This window comes from Pholcus phalangioides, unplaced genomic scaffold, assembly GCF_987345545.1.
Source record: "Pholcus phalangioides strain wild (caught in Gottingen) unplaced genomic scaffold, Ppha-v1.0 ptg000015l_1, whole genome shotgun sequence".
NCBI classification, from domain to species: Eukaryota; Metazoa; Arthropoda; class Arachnida; order Araneae; family Pholcidae; genus Pholcus; species Pholcus phalangioides.
The window spans coordinates 105,062,338-105,075,060 of record NW_028301608.1 but is presented as its reverse complement, the minus strand read 5'-3'; the positions used below and the strand labels follow the sequence as shown (position 1 = coordinate 105,075,060).

The 12,723-nt window shown below is 40.4% G+C and overlaps 1 protein-coding gene across 1 annotated transcript in view; it reads left to right on the top strand.

Annotated features, from left to right (window-relative positions):
- Positions 1-9,160: 9,160 nt before the first annotated feature.
- Positions 9,161-12,723, top strand: part of LOC149077261 (beta-1,3-galactosyltransferase 5-like) — a 68,186-nt gene continuing 64,623 nt past the window's right edge. Inside the window, exon 1 of the mRNA XM_089245022.1 lies at positions 9,161-9,473. The gene's annotated coding sequence lies outside the window, so the exon portion shown is untranslated. The remainder of the gene's footprint in view (positions 9,474-12,723) is intronic.

Genomic DNA, 12,723 nt, shown 5'->3' with positions numbered 1-12,723 from the left:
TAAAATTTGGTTTTTGGGACTTGACCCTTTTCATACTATGATGATTGATTTATCTAGAGCCGAAATTTTTAAAAGAAAGTGAAATTCCATCTATGCTTTATGCATGAAGGGTCCCTCCAAAGTGAATTCATATTTGTAAAAGCTAAAAGTGATAAAAAAATTGCCCTTGCCCCAGTATCATATGATGGGCTCAGTGTCATAATGTGGGATGCGGGGAGCCGGGATATGGATCTCTCTGTATCTAATTAGCTATTCTATGGGGCCGAGCAGTGCCGTCCTAACCCACCCAGGCACCTCAAGTGCAGAAAGAGCTCATAATGAGATTCTCTTTACGATTTTCGATATTGAGCTTACAAATTACTGAGCAGTCAATTCTGGTCTGGGCCCTCAGAAAAATCCAGTTGGCCAGGAATCCCATTTATTCATTGTAGGCTTTATTCATTCGGCTCTAGATAAATGCCAATTTTTTTTTCAAAATCGGTTCAAGCTCCGTTTATGTTATATGCATGCCCCCCATATTGTTTGAAAAGCAAAAAAAATGAGAATCGTTCCCAGGGCTTGTGCCCTGTCAACCCCCACCTTCGTGGGGACCATAGTTAAATGTATAAATTCTTTTTGAGAATATAATCAAGAATCCGCGCCCTTCATGAATTATTCTGAAAGTTTTTTTTCCAGAAAAAAAAATTCCTATTGAAAAAAATTATATATATATAACTTTATAGAAGCATTGACGATGGTCATCTTTGCGTAACGTCTGGAGCCTTGACGTCATCATCGGCCTTTTCTGATCGATTAGGGAGAAAAAAAAAATTATTGCACGCATGAATCGCTCGAAAAACGTTTTTTTTCTTCTATAGAGAGAAATAATAAAACATTCGTTTCTTTATTCAGTGGTGTAGATATTTTTGTACGGATGGTGTACAGGTGAATGAACTGAAATATTGAATAACAAATCGAGAGAACATGGACAGTGTTTTTTCCGAAGAATCAGGAAATTGGAAACGCTTAATAGCAAGGTCACCGGGAAGAAATTATTCATTTCGACTGGTCAGTTTCAGAGTCCTTATTAAAGCCTTTTGACCACTCAAAGTACAGGGTGTCCGGTAAATAGTTTAAGAATTCATAAAAATTGAAGGAATTTATGCATTTGAAGGCGGTTTACGAAGAAGTTATTCTCACGTGAAAGGGATTCCTTTGGTTTAGGGAAAAAATTAAATTCATTTTTTTATCAGTATGGGGGGCGTTGCATGAAAACAAATCTCTGGAAACATGCAAATCAGTACTATATAAGCTCCTAAAGCTTCAGCCGGCGATTCGTGACAGAGGTAAAACAACTTCACTATAGGGGGCTTTATCCACAGATATCAACATCACAGCGTTGATGTTGATATCTAATAAATCATAAAACATTATGTAAGCACCAGTAAGAAGAAAATTCCAAAATGAGCTGTTAATCGTGCATCATACATGCTTGGGCCAAATGTGGCTCCTGGAGTCGTCTGATGTTACCCGTTACCTCAAACATAATTTTGTGAAAATGAACTACGATGCCTTTTTTTGTGAATTTTGTTCATAACCACTTAACGGGTAAAAGTAGAATTTTATCAGTAAAAATGTCCCTTCTAGAAAATATTGAAAATAATAGTGCACACAGAGTACGATATATATATATATATATATAAAAGTAAGTAGTTTATTTTCAATCTTTATCAATCTATTATCTTTTTTTTGAAGTGACGGTTTCTGAATCTTTGGGTTGAGCTCTGTCGGACTATGTAACGGCGTCTATTCAAACTGGAATATTTTTGGTTGAAACTGCAATGTGTAAAGTTAGTCGTTTCTACCATCCACCTTGTTCTTTCACTCAGTGCCGTCTTAACGCATGGGCCTACCCGGGCCTGGAGAGAAGAGGGGCCTCACAAAAATTAGATGTGGTTGAAATTTTCTGTAATTTACCTGGTAGGTCCTCAGAAAAACCACTTGGCCTAAGGGCCCATGATGCTCTTAAGACGGCCCTGCATTCACTTCGGTATTTTTCATTTACAAAGTGGTGTTGACCTACTGATATTGAGGGAATTTTTTTTCCAAACGGCACATTTTTCTTGAAGCACTTTCAAAGTCGCATTCTACAGTAGGTTTACAACCTCTCGATAACGGACACCCATGGGACCGAAAATTTTGTTCGCTAACGATGAGTATCCGTTAATGAATAACAAATGCATTGAGTTCCGTCGATGAAATTCAAAAAGGTGTTCGTTGGTGCAAGTGTCTGCTGACGGGAGTGTCCATTATGGGAGGTTCACAGTAGCACGATCGTGTTTTTTATGTTATTCACAAGAGAAAACTAAGGGTACCTTACTTGGCTAGGTGAAACCACCTGTAGTCGACGGATGGCGTAGAAATTTCCAAGTTTAATAAAATGGTAACACATATTTCCACTAACTTTCTTTCAAAACTGAACATTTTGGAAAATTTGAATGTAGATAACTCCTTTGAGAATGTTGATCAAGAAGCATAATATTAAAATATTCTTACCTCTTCGTTAGTTACACGTTTGGCTACTTTCTACATTTTTAAAGCGGTCCATTCCGGAGAAAAACGTTTTTTACATCTGCTTGTAAATTTAGAAAAGAGGAAATGTTCCCTTTTGAAAATAAGCTTCTGATTCTATATTATATTACTTATACATGTAGAAACATCATTAAACTGGTACTGCTAGTGTCACCTATGAAATAAAAAAATACAACTCTGTTGTGATTCTTCGATTGAAATTGATGGCTGGTTTTTGATTGATGTGACTTTTTTTACGCGGCGCATTAGTCAGAAACCGGTCATTAGTTTCGTCAATCGAAGAGTAGTAGTTTTATTTAATATAGGTGGCATCCTTTCCTTTCAAGAGAACCGAGCACAACTCGGGTCTATCACCATCTACGGGTGATTTACTACCTAGGGAGTTGTGCCGGAAGCGTAACTGTGTGTGTATGTAGTGTTGTGTTTGATTTTTGAATGCTGCCATCTATATTTCAGGAGTGATGTAATATGATTGAATTTTAATTTTTACTGTTTGTAGGTCTGTTGCGAGACTTTTTAAAGGGGAGATCGGCTCACATTCGCGCCTTGAAGTTGGAAACCACAATAAACCAACTTCAGGCGACCACCACTGTGGTGACGGTGGGGTTCGAACCCGGGACCTCGCGACGCGAGTCCGTCACTATGACCACTCCGATCACCACAGCAATTGGCGACACCCGGCATATTATATGTTCAGTGATGTTTCTTACATATAAATATACAGGGTGACCGTAACATGTTCTGCCAAACGAAAACGGTGATAAACGAGCCCAAGTGAAACATGAAATACCCTATTAACCCTGTCCTATCTCAAACCGTTTTCGAGTTATGGTGGATAATCGATTAGGAAAAAAAATTCGTCAAGTCTGAAATAATCTGAATTTTTTTTTGAAATTTCTGAGAGACCTACACCCAAACTGAGCACATATTTGGAAATAACAGAAAAAATCCTATAAGGTGACACCAATTCCATTAGAATACTTGGATTTAATGGCGAGCTACAAGTGCTGAAAGATTGGCGAAGTTCAAAGTCGAATCGTCGTCAAAATTTTTAATCACCAATACCGCAAACACTGTAGCTAAAATCGGTCAAATTTACCAAAAACTTGTCCATTGTACCAGCTTTCGGAAGAGCCTACAATGATCCATACAGTGTCGTCTTAAGGCATGGGCCCATGACTTCTGAAATAGTCGAAGTGCACTAATTTTAATTAAAAAGTAGTATTGCAAACAAAAGACTATAAATTTCTCCTTAACTAGATACTGATATGGTTTATCCTTTTGAAAGCTGGTGCAGTGGACAAGTTTTTGGTAAATTTGACCGACTGTAGATGGTGAAGAATGAGCCAATAAGCGTCGAATGTAACCAATAGACTTATTCATATAGAAACGTCCTCTCCACTTGTCAATACAAGATTCATCAAAAGACTGGTTATTTGTGGAGAAAATTGATCACACACACTGCCCTTCACGAGGCAGTGATGAATTTTCTTCCTTGTAATCTTCATCTCCACAAATAACCAGTCTTTCGATGAATCTTGTATTGACAAGTGAAGAGGAAGTTTCTATATGCATATGGCCATCTGGTTGGCCTTTGTCATGCACGAGCTATTAGTTGATTGTTGACGCCGTCCATGTATGGTGCCTTTCAACATATATATACGCTCCAAGGTTGAAATATTCTATCTGCTTACATAGCTTAGATGGTAGAGCACTCGTCCGGCAAGCGAGAGACCGGGGTTCGACTCCCCGTGGGGGCAGTGATGAATTTTCTTCCTTGTAATCTTCATCTTCAAAATAACCAGTCTTTCGATGAATCTTGTAATAGGCTTATTGATGCAAGATATACTAAAGACTAGGGGACTGGGATTACACAAGAAAAGTTTGATAAAATGTTTTTTACGAAGCTTGAAAAAAAAAAACCAATCAGCCTATCGGTTACATTCGCTCGAATGTAACCTATACGCTTATTAGTTACATTTTTCTAGTTTTATCAAAATGCTTTTACAAAACTTTTACATTGTAGTCTTGGTCTTAGAGATTCTGTTTTTTTTTTGGTAAAAATTTCTTCCCGGTATTTTTTCAAAAATCACTATCTCTGCCAATATTCGTTATTTTTTTACAAATCTTGGATTTTTTATCAAACTTTTATAGGGTAATCCCGGCCTTATATGAAAAAATCCCAGAATTGGTAGAAATTGACGAGAAAAATAATTCCAGAATTGTGAGAAATAATTTTTCAGAATTGATAAAAATTCAAAATATTACCCCATTAACAACGACTTTGATTTTTTTTTTAAAAATAATGAGTGGAACCACTTTCACCATTTATTGGCAAAGAAAAAGCTTAAAATTTAGAATGGCAAATTTTCTTACCAACCGGCGTTAATAGGTTCAATGAGAGAAATAATCCCAGAATTTTTTTTTTGATTGAAATTCAGAATTATAATGAGAGAAATAATCCCAGAATTGTTGATGAAAATTTCAGAACTCACGCGAAAGGTAATTTCAGATTTGATGAGAGAAATAATCCCAGAATTGATTGAAATTCAGAATTAATGACAGAAAAAAACCGCAGAGTTGATGATGAATCCCAGAATCAAATGGGTTGAAGCACAGACACCGTGTTTACCACGAGAAAGAAAATAAATGTACTTTTTATGTGTGGACATTTCTACCACTATTACCGTAAGCGCCTCCCCCCCAAACCGCGGGGTTCGGCGTGACCGCACCCTGTGGTCGACTCTCTGGTACAAATTGCAAAATAAAATGATCTTCAGTAATACCTCATCTCCCTGCGCGAATTCTCATTTATCCGATTCTGAGGCTGTTCATTTTTAGCCTCGGGTCAGAAGTTTTCGTCTTTACAGCTCTCCTTCGTGTTTTAAAAAGACTTATCTTTAAATATTGAGCAGTGCCTGGAATGAATCAAACGATTTTCCATGGAATGGAATCGGAAACGACACGAGAAACGTATTCTGGACGTTATCCAAACGGTACCAGACATTACGTCATTTTATCAATTAAAAGCTCTTTTACGCGAGCCGATTGATCGTACAGCTGGTACTGAATACACACAGACATGGTTAGAAATGTGACTAACCGTTGTAATGACCTTTGTCCTGTCCCAGACGGGACAGCTCCTGAATATTCAGTAAATTCCCAGACCACGGATTATTCACCTAGAAAAGTGGGGGTGGGGAAACGGACAAACACGCACATAATGATCATTTCACATGAAATAGAAACGGATCGCGTGTCACACAAATCGTGCATCAATCTCACCGGGACGTAATAATAATGAAGCTATTCTTCACACGCAAATGTTTAACTGGACTCTCTTTTCCCTTTCAAGACCGACTCCCTGGAAAAAAAACACACACACAAGTGCACATAAATTACTCGTTGAACTATTGTCTAAAAAAATCCTCGAACAGGACCACGCAGAGACCTCTATTATCCAAAAATTGACGTAACCGAATTCATTCCGTGTTATCAGGAATTCCATATTCGTTCTGGGAAAAAAAACCCAACAATTTTGTACCATCCAGCCGGTGTATGTGTGTTGAACTACTCTCATTCTCGGAGCTGGATTTATGGTTTTTGGCTCCTGTGGGCTCCAGTGCCGTCTTAACGCATGGGGCCCGGACCACTCATTCCTTAAATTTGCCGAACTAGGCTCAATTAATGAACATTAGTTAACGGACCACGTGCGTCCCGTATTACGGGACATTCCCGTAATTTTCGTTTTGTTTCAATTTTTTTTAATTATTTGCTCCGTTTATTCAACGATACTCGTTTGAATTTGTAATGTTCACTAAAGTCGTAAGTATATATACACACACAACGTTTTCATAATATAAATTATATTATGGTAATTATGGCAAAAATTAAATTTTTGTCCATAAAAAGAATCCATATTTGTCTGGTTTAACACGTTTTTTCCTCTTTTTCGGAATTTCAATTACGATTGGTGATTGTGCCTACTAGGGCCGTCTTAAGAACATCATGCCCCCCCCCCGGCCAAGTGATTTTTCTGAGGCCCTACCTGGGAAATTCTCGAAAAATTCAATTACTTCTCGTTTCTCTAAGACCCCCCGCTTCTCTTGAGGCACCCTGGCAGTGTCTGGATGGGGCCCCATGCGTTAAGACGGCACTGGTGCCTACTTCTGACAGCGTTTTTTGATGACAGTTGGCGACGTCCCGTATTTTAGGATTACTATTTAAAATCCCAGTTAACCGAACTTTCCTCAGTGAAATATGGTCATTATATAAATCGTTTGAACATTTTTTCGTGAAATAGATTTTTGTTTGTTGTGATTTGTAGCAGCTCTTCATTTCCTCACCCTTCAGCAATTTTAGCAGTAACTAGCTAATTGCATTTAAAGCGATAAATTGCAATTTTATAGCAAATTTAGAGGCATCCCGTACAGGATTGCAATTTACTGAATTCTTCTCCTCGATGATGTTTTATGGTGAACCTAAGTGTGAAGGTATAATTTTATTTGAAGCCATATATGAATATTTCTCTGCCCGCGGACTACCTATGCCATCGTCGTGGATCCACCTCTGGTCCGCGGACCATAGGTTGAGAGACGCTGAACAATAGGAATGATAATGATCATATATTCCAAATAATACAACAAATAAATGGGAATTATCCACAGTTCGAAGAAGCAACATAGATTATTTTCTCTACGGTCTCCGCGTCTGGTAATGGTGGCCCTGGAATTGACCTAATCGTGATAGTCCTTGAAATCAATTTGACTTGAATAATAATGCGATTATTATAAACTGTAATTGAAACAGTAGACGGGTTAAAGTGCAGACAATTTTTCAGCTAGTTTTTGAACCCTTGATAGTTTATGGTCATTCAAGTATTACGTCAGCACAGATGACGGGGGTGTCCAATTTGCTGACTTTTGATGAGAAGGGGGAGGGGGTTTTGAATGATGCTTACGTCATCAACCGCCCATTATAAAAATATGAAATATTCTTAATTGCATCTTACTTGGTGCGCCAAAAACGAGTAAAACCTTTCGCTAGTTTGTGGGCACCTGAACTGACATTCTTCATATTGATTTGTCTCTTACAGAGTCAGTCACTCATGGCCCCCACAAGGGGGAGGCTGACAGAGCTCCAGCCCTGGGGCCCGGGACGATTCTCATCATTGTTTTTGTTTTTTCAAGCCATAAATTCACTATAAAGGGGCCCGTAAAAGTCTGGTCTGGGGGCCCGCATCAGGATGAGGGCCATGGAGTCACTTTAGTGATTAAGTGACCTGTATATATATGCGCTGCTTAGTTCATTTTTACAAAATTAGGTTTGAGGGGGAGCCAGGCCACCACATCAGATAACACAGCGCCACATTTGATCCGCGGACCAAGGGTTTACCATATATGGATAGAGCACAGGTCTTCAACCTTTTTCCAGTCGCGAGCACTGCCTTTACCAATCACCTAAAAAATAAGCACCCTTACGGCAAGTTTGACATACAAATGCATGAAAAATCGGTATGATTTCAATCCTTGAATGCAATTTCGTACAAGGCGTTCAATTGGAACGTTGGCCAAGTGCTCGCGAGCACCAAATTGGACACGAAAATCGGGCACTCCGGGTGCTTCACGGAGCACCATGGTGCTCGCGAGCGACGGGTTGAAGTGGCGTGGCACTGAATTTCTTAAAAAGAAATTTATGGGTTCTTAGCCTTCAAGTAGCATTGAAATTAACAGAAATTGATTATAATAGAAAAAGGTATTTTCTTTCAAAATTGTAATTTTTTATAAAATATTTTTTTCATTAAAAAAATAAATTTTTGATCGTCGAAGAGGAGTACGGGCCTCCTATGCCTCCCTCCCCGAGTACGTCTCTGATCCCACCAATATGCGTTAGGAGGGCAGAGCTGACGAAATTTTGCTGGGGAGGGGGGGTCGGAAATTATTAAAAATTTCCTGACGTAATAATTGTGAACGGCCCCTTAGGCAGTGCCGTCTTAACGCATGGGCCCACCCGGGCACGGCCAGGGGGTCTCAAGAGAAGAGGGGCCTCACAAATATAAGGACCAATTGAATTTTTCGAGAATTTTCTAAGTAGGGCCTCAGAAAAACCAATTGGCCCAGGGGCCCATGATTCTCTTAAGACGCAGGGCCGCAACTGGGGGAAGGAGCAGTTGGGTCTCGTGCCCCGGGTGCTAGACCGGGCGAGGGGGCGCAAATTTCATTCTTAAACCACTAATGTTCCATTCTCCAACATTACAAGGGGGCGTCAAAATGCGCGCTTGCCCCGGGTGACCAAGCATCCAGTTGCGTGCCTGTTAAGACGGCCCTGCCCCTTAGGACCCACATCTAGTTTTGGACCCATAGAGTTTTTAGTTACATATTTTCTTTCCATAAATTATTAATGTTTTTTTAGTGCCTATTTTAGGCCTTTTTTCTTGGTGTTTTTCTCTCCCTCTGCCTATTTCGTTAGTGCCTAAATTTCCGGGCTCTCTAGTTAAGTATAATAGTAATGGCCGCCAAATTTGGCGAGAAATGCGTCACCAGCAACGTCAACTTCTATTGAGCTGGTTCTACAAGTTTTTTTTTTTGTGGTGTTTTTGTTGCTGGTGAGATTCAGTCTCAACATGTAATCACGCGAGAGTGTGTGTGTTTTTTTGTGCGTGTCCTCCTCGATGTTGGCGTCATGTCAATGTAACAATAGCCGGCGAGAGAACATTTCTTTTTGTTCTTTCCTCCTCCAGCGCGATTTTCCATTTCATTTTTCTTGTTTTTTGTTTCAAAAGCATCTTCTCATTCCAAGAAGGCGTTTCATAATTACCTCCGCAAGAAATGGATTGACGAATCATGAATAACGTGCCATCGGATAATTCATAGATCAGCAGTAGTTTGATGGACGGATATAAGGTAGATTAATTATCTAATAATTCGTTTCTGTAATTATTTGAACTGTAATCGGGTGTAATAAGTTTTTGTTTTTTGGACGAATATTTAATGTTTTTAATAATTATATCTTTATTGTTATTTTGAATACTGAAACTATTTATATTCTAAAATACAGTCGAGATCCCGCTTTTTTGTAGCGTTTTCACTTAGAACGTTTTTCCCCGCTTAGTACGACTCGTTTTCGTGGTCCCGATTCTGATTCTCGTTAAGATTTCCCGTTGGAAGCGTTTTCCCGTTTACTAAGTTTTTTCATGACTTTTTTTTGTTTTTTAAAAAACGTTATAAGCGGGATCTACGGCCATGTTGATGATTTTTGTCTCGGCCTCCACCATGTCCCCCACATCCTGGAGTAGGGCCCCTAGGCTGGGATCTTTTGCGGGGCTCCCCGACCAGACTTTCACGGGCCCCTTTATGATGAATTTATAGCGTGGAAAAAGCAAAAAAATTGTGAAAATCGTCCCGGACCCCAGAGCTGGAGCCTTGTCAGCCCACCCCTTGTGGGGGGGGGGCCCATAGCCTCCACCTCTAATTTAAGGTCTCCAGATGAAGTATAATTAATGAAACGCTTGTAGCTATAATGTGTCGTGATACCAGACCCGCAACTAGTCGATACCGCTTAGTGCGACTCATTGTCCTGCTCTCATCTGCTACTAATTATCTAAGATTTCCCGTTTAAAGGATTTTCCCGCTTACAACGTTTTTCGTGATTTTTTTTTTTTGACGAAACGTTATTAGCGGAATCCACTGCAAATATTTCGCCAATCGGGGTAAACACGGCGTTTTCGCACCCCGTGTTATGTGGAAGGAGCAGTTACGGGGTGAATTCGGCCTCCCCTCTGGTCCAGTGCCAGGGACAGCCATGGGCGGAGATACGGGGGGGGGGGGGCTGGGGCCCCAGCGTCATAGGTGGAGTCGACTGATCTTATGTATATATGAATTGACACATCGTGATCCCAGATTTCCAAGTCTATCTCCGCCTATGGGGACAGCAGACCCACCTGCTTCCCCGCTCCCACCTTGTTGCAGCCCTTGGGCATACTAATGGACGTTTTCCCCGGGGCCCACTCAAGTTAAGAAGTATTGATGAGGGATATCATTCGAAATTATTATAAATGATCAATGGTTGGCATTTTGCTGTCCAGATTAGGCAAATGCATGACATTTCCTAAAGCAATCAAAGTTTGTCTTCCATATTTTGATGGAGGTTCATTACGAGGTTATGGGGCCCGAGACCCAAACATTTTTCGGAGGGGAAGGGGGTATTATATATTTTTTGGAAGGGGAGTAGGCATCCAAAAATGCGCACGAAATGCTCGATGTACAGAGATTTAATGAGTGAAAATGTAATAAATGAAGGCTTTTCAATAATTTCAGGGGACCCTCTTGAATTTGTGCCCCAGTGGGCGTACTTGTTCCGACATCACTGTTTATGGGGAAGGTTAGTCATCATTTGATCATTTTTGTCGCACCACGGTCATTTTCTGCACACGAGGGTTAATTAAACCGGGACCTACAATTTATTGCCGATTCCGAACGGCAGGCTTGTTTTTTATTCTCGTCGAGAGGTTGGTGCGCTAACCCCTCGATGGGGGACTCCCTGCGGTAGCAATTTTTTGCTGTGGTCAAGTCGCCGTTTTTTTTTTTGTTGTACCCCTGTGTCAGGAAAGTTTTCTGACAAGGACGAACCGGGTATCGAACTCGCGACACCTCTAAACATCCTTTGGTACTTTAGGCGAGTATCTTATCGACCGGGCTATCGCGCCCGGTGAAGGTTAGCATGGCTTCAGCCGGTGCACGCGGTGGTTAGGCAGTCGCGAATCCGTAACGATCATGGGCGATGGAAAATACAGGGGAGGGGCATGGGAGGATTTCCCACTGCCAGCGTCAACAGCAGAGCCGACTGATATACAGTGGATCCCGCTTATATCGTTTTTAAAAAAAACCGACTTAAAAACGTTTTAAACGGGAAATCTTGAGAATTATTTAGAGTTGGGACCACGAAAATGAGTCGTGCTAAGCGAAAAAACGTAAAACTCGAGTCGAGCGAGCACCCACAGGTCTCATCCGAAAGCACTTCCAACGCGCCTGTTTAGGGGCGTCAGGGAACTTATTTTAGTCATCTTTACCACCTGTTTTGTTGAAAGGGAATTGGTTTTCCTGAAGTTCCATCTATGTACTCATAAGCAAAAATTCATTTTTCTCCTTCGAATACTTTTCATGTATACAGCTGGTGGCTGATGTGTAGCCTATAGCAGTGGTTCTCAACCTTTGAAAGTCGGCGGCCCGGTTGGTTTATTTTTCGTGGGGTGGGGGTGGTTGTACACACAAATAATGGGAAATAAATGGGGGAAATGAGACAGTAAATAATTCACAGCCCAGTTTGATTGAAATGACGTTATCAGAAAACTTTCCTGACACAGGACATGACCGAAGAAACAATTGCTACCGCAGGGAGTCCTCCATCGTGGGGTTAGCGTACCAAAATCTCGATGAGTATTAAAAAAAAACAAGCCTGCCGTTCGGAATCGGCAATAACTTGTAGGTCCCGGTCTAATTAGCCCTCGTGTGCAGAAAATGACCATGGTGCGACAAAAATGATTAAAATGATGGTATGTAAGTGATTGACGTTTAACCGAGCTCATATACACGGTGTCCTGTAAGTGCTAGCACGGCATTTATCTCATCAACCGTCTGTCGTAGAGGTATGATTCCAGATTAAAAAATGCTCAAAAGGCGTTCAAAAATTACTCTGCACCAGTTTTCAGAGTGAGAATACAGTGCGTCACAAAATTAAAAATCTAAATGTTTATACGGTCCCCCTGTCCTTATGTTTTTAACTGCAATATTCACTGATATATTCGAATTCAAAAATCTGAGGAAAGATGGGAAATGACAGCAAGAACTAACGGACACACAACGTTCATTTCCCAATTGTTTCTCTGATTTTTGAATTCGAATATCTCATCCCGAATATTGCAGTTAAAACATAAGATCTCTTTTGTTGGACTCAGAAAAGACAGGGCAGCAACGTTCTATCTGGAAGTTAGAGGAAGGGGGACCGTATAAAAATTTAGATTTTTAATTTTGCGACACTGTATTTTCACTCTGAAAACTGGTACTACAGGGTGACGCCTGAATGCATTTGAACATTTTTCAAACTGGAACCATACCTCTACAAAAAACGGTCGATGAGATAAAGGCTGCTCATTAA